Raw genomic sequence first — 10,127 nt, forward strand, 5'->3', positions numbered from 1 at the left:
TTGATCATGTTAATTGCAGCTCTTTCATCTTCATCTTCCTGCTTCAAGCTGTATTATAACTGACCTTGCTTAAATATGCAGTGCTAAAGGGATCCAGAAACAGAAATACACGCGCCATAATCCTGTCTGCTATCTTGTGTGATGTTCCACAACATGCCCTCCAATTTGGGCTGCAAGGCAGCTAAAGATATCAATGCCCAAACTCTCCTATCTAAAGGCAGTGCTGTGTTAGCTCTTGTAATCTGGGAAGGGACACAGGGACATATTTTAGCATCATTCTGCTGTGAATGGCACGCTTTCCTATGAAAAGCAAAGCTCATGGTAGATTCTGGAGGCATGGAAGATGCCCACCTACGCTGTAGCACAGCCACGTGTCTGCAGCAGTGAAGGTCTGAATCACGAAGCACTGACACAGCAATTGTGGTTTGCAGTTAACAGCGTAAGATTGTGGCATAATATCATACACCATCTGAATAGGCAGAGAAGGTTTAGATTCATGGAATCACAGAATGGTCTGGGTTCAAAGGGACCTTAAAGCTCATCCAGCTCCAGGGACACCTTCCACTAGACCAGGCTGCTCCAAGCCCCGTCCAACCTGGCCTTGAACACTGCGAGGGATGGGGCAGCCACAGCTTCTCTGGGCGCCCTGTGCCAGAGCCTCAGCACCCTCACAGGGAAGAATTTCCTCTAATGTCTCATCTCAATCTCGCCTCTGTTTAAAGTCATTCCTCCTTGTCCTGTCTCTACCTGCCTTTCTAAAAAGTCCCTCTCCAGATCTCCTATAGGCCCTGCTTAGGTATTGGAAGGCTGTTACAAGGTTTCCTCCGAGCTTTCTCTTCTCCTATTTGAAGGAAAGACAACAAGAAGTCAATTTGAAGGTAAAAAAGAGAAAACTCTATCTCATTTTAGCTGTAGAGTAACAAAAGACGTTCTGAGAACTACCCAGGTCAGTCTCCCTTGGGCATAAGGTACAAAAGTCCAAACCCGATGCCCTGCAACTCAACGTGTTAGAGCCTCACAGCACAGATGGAAGGACTCTTCTGTGCCTGTCTCTCCTTTGAAGAGAATATTTTCCATTCCTACTGCTACCAAGACTGTTATTTATTGAAAACACTATCAGCCCTCTCACACTGTGTGCTAGGGGGGTTAAGAAAGCGAAGCAGCACAGCTGATAACCAGGATGGGTGGAGGTGATAGGGGTGCTGCAGAGCCCCTGACAGCCCCAGCCTGGAGACAGCTACAGCATTAGGCAGAGCTGAATAAAGCCCCTTGGCCGTACACCGTGGGGAGCAGATTTGCCCCTGGGAGTGTGCTGAACACTGCACCTTCCCAGGCAGTGATGTGAACTCTGAAAACACTTCCAGAGGAGGAAAGGAGCAGATAAAAGGCTGATGAGAGCTGCATCCTTACACAAGCATGAAGGACAGATAGAGACAGCTTCAGCAGGGAGCAGACCCACAGAGGAGCAAAGGATGGTGGCGTCAGTGTGATTAAAGGCTTTTCAGCATGTTCTGCTTTGCACTTCACCCCCTCTCTCAAATGGATACAGAGGAAGGCAGATAAAGGAGCCTTATTCCTGACAAAGGCTCCTGAGAGCTTGGCTTTGCAGCAGCTCAGGAGATGCATGCCAGGCAGGAGTGGGATTTGTGCTCCCTGCAAGAAGGAGGCAATGGATCAGTATGTTTTTAGACAGAAAGTATGAAAACAGAATTAAAATACAGCAGTGTTTGTAACTTATCTGAGGCTATGGGCTGTATCTTACAGATTCAGGAAGGCAGCTTGGCTGAGTCCCTCCGAAGGCACCAAAGCCTGGCTGGGAGCTGGGCCAGAAAACTCAGCACTTAGGAAAACACTGCTGGAAGATCACAATTCATCCACACAGGAGCAATTAGGATTTTCCAAGTGAAATAATTAAGTCCAGACAAGTATATGTGAAAACACACAGTGCTCTGATACCTTCTGGAGGAGGAAGGACATTGACAGGCTGGAGTGACACCAGCAGAAGGCCACCAGGATGGGGCACCAACCTGCTACACTGATGCAGTAGCCCACGGAGATGGGGGAATCTCCATCCTTGGGATACTGAGGAATAGGATTTAAACTACAACCAAGCCTTCAAAACCATCATCTTCACCTACCCCTGACCTGGTACTGCCAGACTGGTCACCAAAAATGACACCTTGGGTGCTGTTCAGTAACTTGCCTGTAACACTTCAAAAGGAGAGACAAGACATGGAATTAATTCAGGTAAAACACTGGATCATTGTAGGTGAAAATGACACTGCGCACACACACACACACACACACGCTTGGCTGTTATTATTACAAAGGGATTTTGTATGGAAGAATCCTCTGCAACAGCTTGCCCAAAGCAGAGTGTTTATTTCACCTGCTCAGCTCACTGCAGGGTGCTTCCTTTGTTCTCCTGCACAGACAAGCCTCTGGAAGAGACCACTAAATATCTCTGATGTACCTATAACGAGAGGATGCGTTGACAGGCAAAAGCAATTTCATTTCAGTCAGGTTTCATTTCTAAATCCGTATCCCCTGACCTTCGAGTGAAGCTTGGCTGTGGTGAGCACAGAGCACATCTGTCATTGTGCTGGGGAAAAGGATGGGAAGCCAAAACCCAGAGCGTGGCCCTTTTCAAAATGAACTGTTTGCATTTTCTGCTCTGCATTTAATGAGCTTCTGATTAAAGATGATTTTCAGGGTTTCCCAAATAAGGTTTTTCCTCCAGCTTAAGTCAATTTGGTGTCTGCACCCTCAAGAAAAGCCCAGGTGTTTAAGTCAGAAAATATGCATTAATATTAATGCTGAACAGGAAAGGAATCTGGGAGCTGGACTATTTGACAGTGTTAAGAAATGCATTTAAAGGTGTGCTTAGCCCAAGAGATAACCCATTACTGTGATCATCCAGCAGTTTCAAAGGACAAAAGAAGTGATGCTACTGGCTTTTTCCAGTGTGGGAAGGATGTAGCAAACACTGGGACCTGACAGATTATCCCAGGGCTCCTCCACCCTAATTGTCACAGAGTTCCCTGGTGGCCTCCATCAAGTCATTTCTCCTGTCTGACCTAATTTTCTGGGCTGCAGAAGTGGGATAATCCTGACTCATGTAGGATTTATAATGAGAAAAGGATTTATTTTATCTTATGAAACATGACTTTGAGATGCTGGTTGTAGTTAAAGGCCCAGTGTGCGTGGCAGCAGAGAAACATAGGATCATTGACTCACAGACTTGGGTTGGAAAGGACCTTAAAGCTCATCCAGTTCCAATCACCTTCCACTAGAAACCTTCCACTAGACCAGGTTGCTCCAAGCCCCATCCAACCTGGATCTCTTGCATTAGGAGCTTGCTTTTTCCCAAGAGAGGGAAAGCAGTGCTTGCCTTTCAATGGCGAATAGCTGTTCTGATGAATTATTCTGTACTTTGAATCATACTTTATCTGTATGTTCTGGTTTTCTAGAGAGCATCATTAATGTTTTCACGTCAAGTGAAACTCCATAGATCTCCACTGGGGGTCTCTGTTCTTCAGAGTTTTCAGTTTTTAATGCCCGTTCAATGCCCTGAGACTGATTCGAGGTTCTTCAGTAGGTGGGAGCTCTAGTGGCCTCCATGAAGCACATGAGGGCTGTAGATAAACCTGAGCTGACTGCCCCAGGGGAGGTCCTGACCGGCCATCCCAGTCAGATGCTTTACAGAGAGCACTGGAAAGCCTATTTTCCAGCACTGTTTAATTTTCCCAAATAGTCTCCCATTGGATTATTTCCAGTAATCAAAACTGAGCTCTTTCACTCACATGCAGAAAATACTTGATAGCCATGAACATGATCCTTAAAGAATCAAAGGACAGCTGAGGTTGGAAAGGACTTACTAGTTCAACCCACCTGGTCAAGCATGGTCAGCCAGAGCAGGTTGCCCAGGTCTGTGTCCAGTTGGGTTGTGAATGTCTGTACAGATGGAGGGCTTCTGACACCCATAGCATTGCCACTGCACTATGTTCATTGCAAAATTGCTAACTGGACCAGCTGTGAGCAGGAGATGGGACTAGATGCCCACCAAAGGGTCCTTCCAACCCAAATAACTTTACAATACCAAGACAGATGGGATCACAATTCTGGCAAGATGTCTTCTGCCTCAAAAGGGCATTCACAGGTATAAAGGAACACTTGAAACACTGGGTCAATTGTGCTTCAGAAGTAGCTGACCTGTTAAAAGATGTGAGATCCGATTCAGAGAAACATCGAAGGAAAGGCACCAACGCACAAGATCTACCATTAACACATGACTACAAGTCATCAGTGGCTTGGAAACGCAGTGCCAAAATCTGAGAGAAGACAAAGTTTCTCTATTGCTGACAATCTATTAGTCAAATGAAGTAACTTGGTTTAACTTTGAGGATCCCAAGGATCAAGGACTTTGGTTTAACTTGAGGACCCCAAACTGCGAAGGTCAATGCTTACAAGTTACAAATCAGTAATTTAATATTGTCTGTGGAATATAAGTGTGACCCTATGATATGTGTGCCCTATAATTACATGCTCACACACTGGTTTTCAGACACTGAGGGCTATGTGTCCTTAAACTTCTCTTAGAGCAGCGGTGTGTGCTGTCCATGCATTACAGCTTCCTACTGCACCACCCATTACTAGCTGCCTTTTTCGTTTTCCCCTCTCTGCTCCTTCTCAGCTCTGTAATGACTGAACGACATTTAACAGTGAGCAAGAAGCCTCAAGTAAATGACAGGAATGCAAATGCCTTTAGAAAAGAAAAATGGGGAAAATACTAGAGCATCTAATGAGGTACAGAAATAAATGGGTCAGTATTGTACTGAATTGCAGTGGAGCATCTAGGATATTGGTATCTGCCCAAGCTGATAGTCTTCTTTGGATTCATGACCACGATAACAAAGTGATGTCAAACATCACAGGACATTTGGATGCCTCCATTAATAAGCATTTGGGGCCTTTCTGAGGAGTCAGGTAAGACTGATCTGCCACATAACTAACGGAAGTATGTCACTACCATCAACTATTGCTGCTGGCACCAAACTGCACAAGAAAATGCATTTGATAGTTACTGCTTTCGCTTTAGTAAGTCTGAAGGATGGGGTAAAAATCACATCAGAGCACTGCAAGAGATACAAATATCAGTGTTTAAGTTCATTACTTAGCATACAAGTTCTGCGATCAAACCAGAATGGAACTGGAAGAAACAGGAACTTTAATTCTTTCCCTCCGCCCTCATACTTCCCATCATTTTTCCCTTTTTACATCTAATTTTTCCTCTTTTCATACTGCTACTGGGAAAGAGAGAAAAAAGGAAAACACGAAGGGAATAAGGCAAAACTTAAACTCTATTCCTCTCTTCTATAAAACACTTGGGAACAAAACAACGCTTTGTGGCTTTAAACATCAATTTTCACTCAGCGAGGAACTGAATTCAATTTTCATCTGTTGAAAACTGAACTTCCTGGTTATCTTTCAAGCAGGTACAATGCTGTGCAGTGAGGATTTCAATCAGACAGGAGGCAAAAGAGACAAGCAGCAGCTTCAATAAGAGATGTTCCCTGACAGCTCCCAAAGGCTGCTGGAGTGCCTGCAAAGAGCTGCTGACCACCAAAGGGCCTCTGACTGCTCTCACTGCACTTAGCTTTTAGCTCTCTGGAACTCTCCTGAGTACAGTCCAGCCCAAATGGACTGAACTCGCCAGTACAGCCCAAAATGTAGGGGAACCGTTGGAAAGCTGATATAAGATGTAATGGCATTGAAATGATTTCATTTATACAATTAAAATGTGCCCCTGTAAAGCTTCCGAGCCTTCTGGAGATCTGACTTCAGGATACAGTTTTCAGGAAAAACATCACTTTTCATTGCGTGGTTGGTAGCATCATGAATGCAGTGGTGGTATTGATGAGAAAACAAGCAGAGCTTTAGGATCTGCTTCAAAGAGGTTCAAGGTAAGTCTCTAATTGCACAGAGTTTAACCATGCTCTCAAGAATTTTAAAGACACACAGCTCCCTCTAACAGGCATTCTGAACCACATGGCCAAGTCAAGCAACAACTTTTCTGGTGTCCAGCTCCCCAGACAGCTGCTCCAGGGTCTCCCCTTAAGGAACCTTCTCTCCTCCAGGCTGAACCAGCCCAGCTCTCTCAGCCTGGCTCCAGAGCAGAGCTGCTCCAGCCCTCAGAACATCTCCATGACCTCCACTTGTGCTGAGGGACCCAGAGCTGAACACAGTACTGCAGGTGGGGTCTCACGAGAGCAGAGGAGCAGCATCCCCTCTTTGACCTGCTGGTCACACTTCATCTGATGCAGCCCAGCATACAATTGGCATGGCTGTAGCATCCCAAGGGTTAATGCCATTTAGGAAGGGATGCAGTGGAAACCCTTGGAGGACTTAGCTTAATAATTATAGTGTAAAACCCAAGCTGGGTGACAGCCAGCAGTGCAGCTAGCGGACATGTCACTGCTGCCCCATGGGTCACCTACAGGCAAAATGTCTTTCTGCTTATGAATATGGTAAGATAAAACCCAGGGCAGGCCTGAGGTCCTGACTGTTCCCTGACATTATAGCAGTGGGAAATAAAAAATAATAATAAACCACTACTTCTGAAGTGTTTTCTTGACCCACACTAGAGCCTCTGCTTTTAATGTTTATTCATTGACTGAGAAGAAGCACTGAACAGAGAAATCCTGCCTTCAAGAAAAGAGATTTTTGCAGTGGTTCTGGGTAGCTGGTGGTTTGCCTCTTTCAAACTTCACTTCTGGGGAGGATAGGGTGGGCTAACCTAGAAGAAGGACAGAAATACTGTGACCCCCATCTCAAGAGCTGCTGGTGCTGATCTGGAGGTGGGAGCAGCCTTTGAGCTGCCTCTGTCCATCACTGGGTCCAGTGGGACCCCCAGGTCTGTGGGTACCCCGAAACCAGAGCTGGGGGCACTGCCAAGAGAGTCATAGAATCATAGCATCAACTTGGTTGGAAAAGACCTTCAAGATCATCAAGTCCAACCTTTGCCCCAGCACTGCCAAGGCCACCACTAACCCATGGCACTGAGGGCCTTGTCTACATGGTGTGTGAACAATTCCAGGGACGGTGACTCCAGCACTGCCCTGGGCAGCCTGTTCCAAAGCCTGAGCACCCTCTGGGGAAGAAATGGTTTCTAATCTCCAGTCTTAACCTCCCCTGAAGCAGCTTGAGGCCGTTGCCTCTTGTCCCATCACTTGTTACTTGGTGGAAGGGACCAGCCCGCTCCTGGCTCCATCCTTCTGTCAGGCAGCTGCAGAGAGTGATAAGGTCCCCCCTGAGCCTTCCCTTCTCCAGTCTGAAACCCCCACGTCCCTCAGCTATTCCCCATCACAATTGGGTTCCAGGTTCTTTACCAGCTGTGTTGCCCTTCTCTGGCCCCACTCCAGCACCTCAATGTCTTTCTTGTAATGAGGGGCCCAGAACTGAGCACAGGATTCGAGGTGCAGCCTCACCAGTGCCCAGTGCAGGGGCACAATCACTGCCCTGGCCCTGCTGCCACACTGGTGCCGATACAGGCCAGGATGCTGTTGGCTTCTTGGCTGCCTGGGCCCACGCTGCTCGTGTTCAGCTGCCAACCAGCACTCCCAGGTGCTTTTCCAACGACCATTTTTCCAGCCACAATCCCCAGCCCTGGAGAGCGGCGCCAGCGGGTGCTCGAGAGCCGGGCGGCGCCGTGCGCGGCCGACAGGTGGCGCCATTGCGCCGCGGGCGGTGCTGCGCGGGGCGGGACCGAGACACCCCGCTCCCAACCCCGCTACAGGGAGCGGGCAGGGCCGGCACCGGACCCGCATCCCGCAGGATACTGTGAGGCTTTCCCGTTCCCTCCTCCGAGAAGCACTCGGAATCAAGATCCGGTGAGGCACAGCACGGTTTGCCCAGCTCTAAAGCTGATCCTCGCTGCCTGTGACAGCTCTGCTTTGGGAGCATCAACCCAGACCTGCACTTCCCCAAGTCCATCACTCTTGAGGCACAGTGAGGAACCCCCAAACGGGCATCACCGACCGAACCTTAGAATACTCAAGAGCCACCAAAGAACGATTAAAGCCCGGCCCCCAGCAGCGCAGAGCTCCCCATCCTGCCTTTCAGGCTGACCTTAAGGCTCCAATACTGAGAGGAGCGTGCAAGCTGTTCCCCTCAGTCAGTACACCCAGCACAAAGGGGCTTTAAGCGCATTTTTTGCAGGAGCAACATTTGGGTTTTTTCTCTTTACTGCAGCACAAACGACCATAAACATTTTCTGGCCAGGACCATGTGGATACAGGAGGCTCGGGTGCCAGCTCAAGGCAGAGGTGGGGGGTACTGCCCCACCACGCTGCAGACAGGAGCATGCCATGCTCATCCCTCAAACTGGCGAGGTGCACACCAGCTTGGCCAGGGCCACCCGTGCCTGCTGACCCACTGGTGGCAAGTCCAGCTGTTCCTCAGCACTACCACCACTAACCCATGTCACTGAGGGCTTCATCTACTCAGTGTTTGAACACTTGCAGGGACGGTGACTCCAGCCCTGGCCTGGGCAGCCTGTTCCAATGCCTGAGCACCCTTTGGGGAAGGAATTGCTCCTTATCTCCAGTCTAAACCTCCCCTGGTGCATCTTAAGGCTGTTTCCACTTGTCCTACAGCTTGTTGCTTGGGAGAAGAGATCGGCCACCTTGTCTCTCCATCCTCCTTTCAGGTAGCTGTAGAGAGGCATACTGGATGCTTGCATCCCTTCATCCACTTCAAATAAAGCTCTGTGTGTTTGCACACATGCTGGGTGTGGTGTTCAGGGTGGTTTTGGGGTGCAGCTATCAGCAACTCCATCCCAGAAGTGCCTGGAGCTGGATTGCTGTGATAGCACACTCCTACTGATCTGTGAGCTGGGACCTGTGTGTTCGCACGGAGGACGAACAAGACAGACCAGTAAATCATGTGTGGGTCATGCTGACAGCCTGTCCCATGCTCCCAGTATGTTCCCAGTGAGAGTGGGGAATAAACACGACACCCACCTGCAACACAAGACACCCACAGCACACATCTGGGGGGGGGGGGGGCTTTATATGGATCCACATTAAAATAGAAACTAAAAAAAAAAAAGGAAGATACTATTGCAAGAGGAGTTTCTGACATTGAGGTTTTAGTGGTGATCAGCAGCACCTCTACTCTGACATGAAGGGAAAGGTCTTGCCACCAACCTCAGTGTATGCTTCACAGAATCACAGAAACCTGGAATGGTTTGGGTTCAAAGGGACCTTAAAGCTCATCCAGTTCCAACCCCCTGCCATGGGCAGGGACACCTTCCACTGGAGCAGGCTGCTCCAAGCCCCGTCTAACCTGGCCTTGAACACTTCCAGGGATGGGGCAGCCACAGCTTCTCTGGGCACCCTGTGCCAGCGCTTCAGCACCCTCACAGGGGACAGCTTATTCCTAATGTCCCATCTCAGTCTCCCTTCTGTCAGGTTAAAGCCATTCCCCCTTGTTCTGTCCCTACAGGCCCTTGTCCAAAGCCCCTCTCCAGGTTTCTTGTAGCCCCTTTAGGCACTGGAAGCTGCTCTAGGGTCTCCCTGGCACCTTCTCTTCTCCAGGCTGAACAAGCCCAGCTCTCCCAGCCTGTCTTCATAAGAGACATGCTCCTATGAAAGAGAAAGCAGCAAAAGAGCTGTCAGTGGGGAAGTTGCAGGCTGATGTGAGAGCTTCCTCCTGACCCACCACCACTGGAGGTGACCTGAGTAAATGCTCCAACATTTATTTACCTTTGCCAGTGTTGGTTCTACATCTACCAGGCTCTTCCCAGCTCTGCAAAGGCTGCAGCTGTAGCACGGAGCGCTGCTGTGCTCCATGTGCAGAGGGCATTGCTGCAGTCAGGGATGGACGCACTGCTCTGCCTGCCACCCTGAGAAATAGCAAGACCTTCCCTGCAATCCCTGTTTTCAATCAGAAACCCTCTCTCCAGCTCATTTCTCCCACCTCAGATGTGACTGAACTCCTGGAGTGATGCAGTCCAACCAGCACACTGCCCCTGGCATGGCATGTTTTACACCAGAACAAGAGCTGGCTGCATGGGGCAGCATTTCCAGTTCTGTGCCTGCTTGGGACCTTTCCCAGCCTTACTCAAT

At 48.8% G+C, this 10,127-nt stretch overlaps 1 protein-coding gene across 2 annotated transcripts in view; it reads right to left on the reverse strand.

Annotated features, from left to right (window-relative positions):
* Positions 1-10,127, reverse strand: part of PAK5 (p21 (RAC1) activated kinase 5) — a 175,216-nt gene that overhangs the window by 111,143 nt on the left and 53,946 nt on the right. The gene's annotated exons all lie outside the window — the stretch shown is intronic.

The sequence above is a fragment of the Pezoporus occidentalis genome, unplaced genomic scaffold, assembly GCF_034315485.1.
Source record: "Pezoporus occidentalis ecotype Australia unplaced genomic scaffold, CSIRO_AGI_Poc_V1 ctg10, whole genome shotgun sequence".
Classification (NCBI taxonomy): domain Eukaryota; kingdom Metazoa; phylum Chordata; class Aves; order Psittaciformes; family Psittacidae; genus Pezoporus; species Pezoporus occidentalis.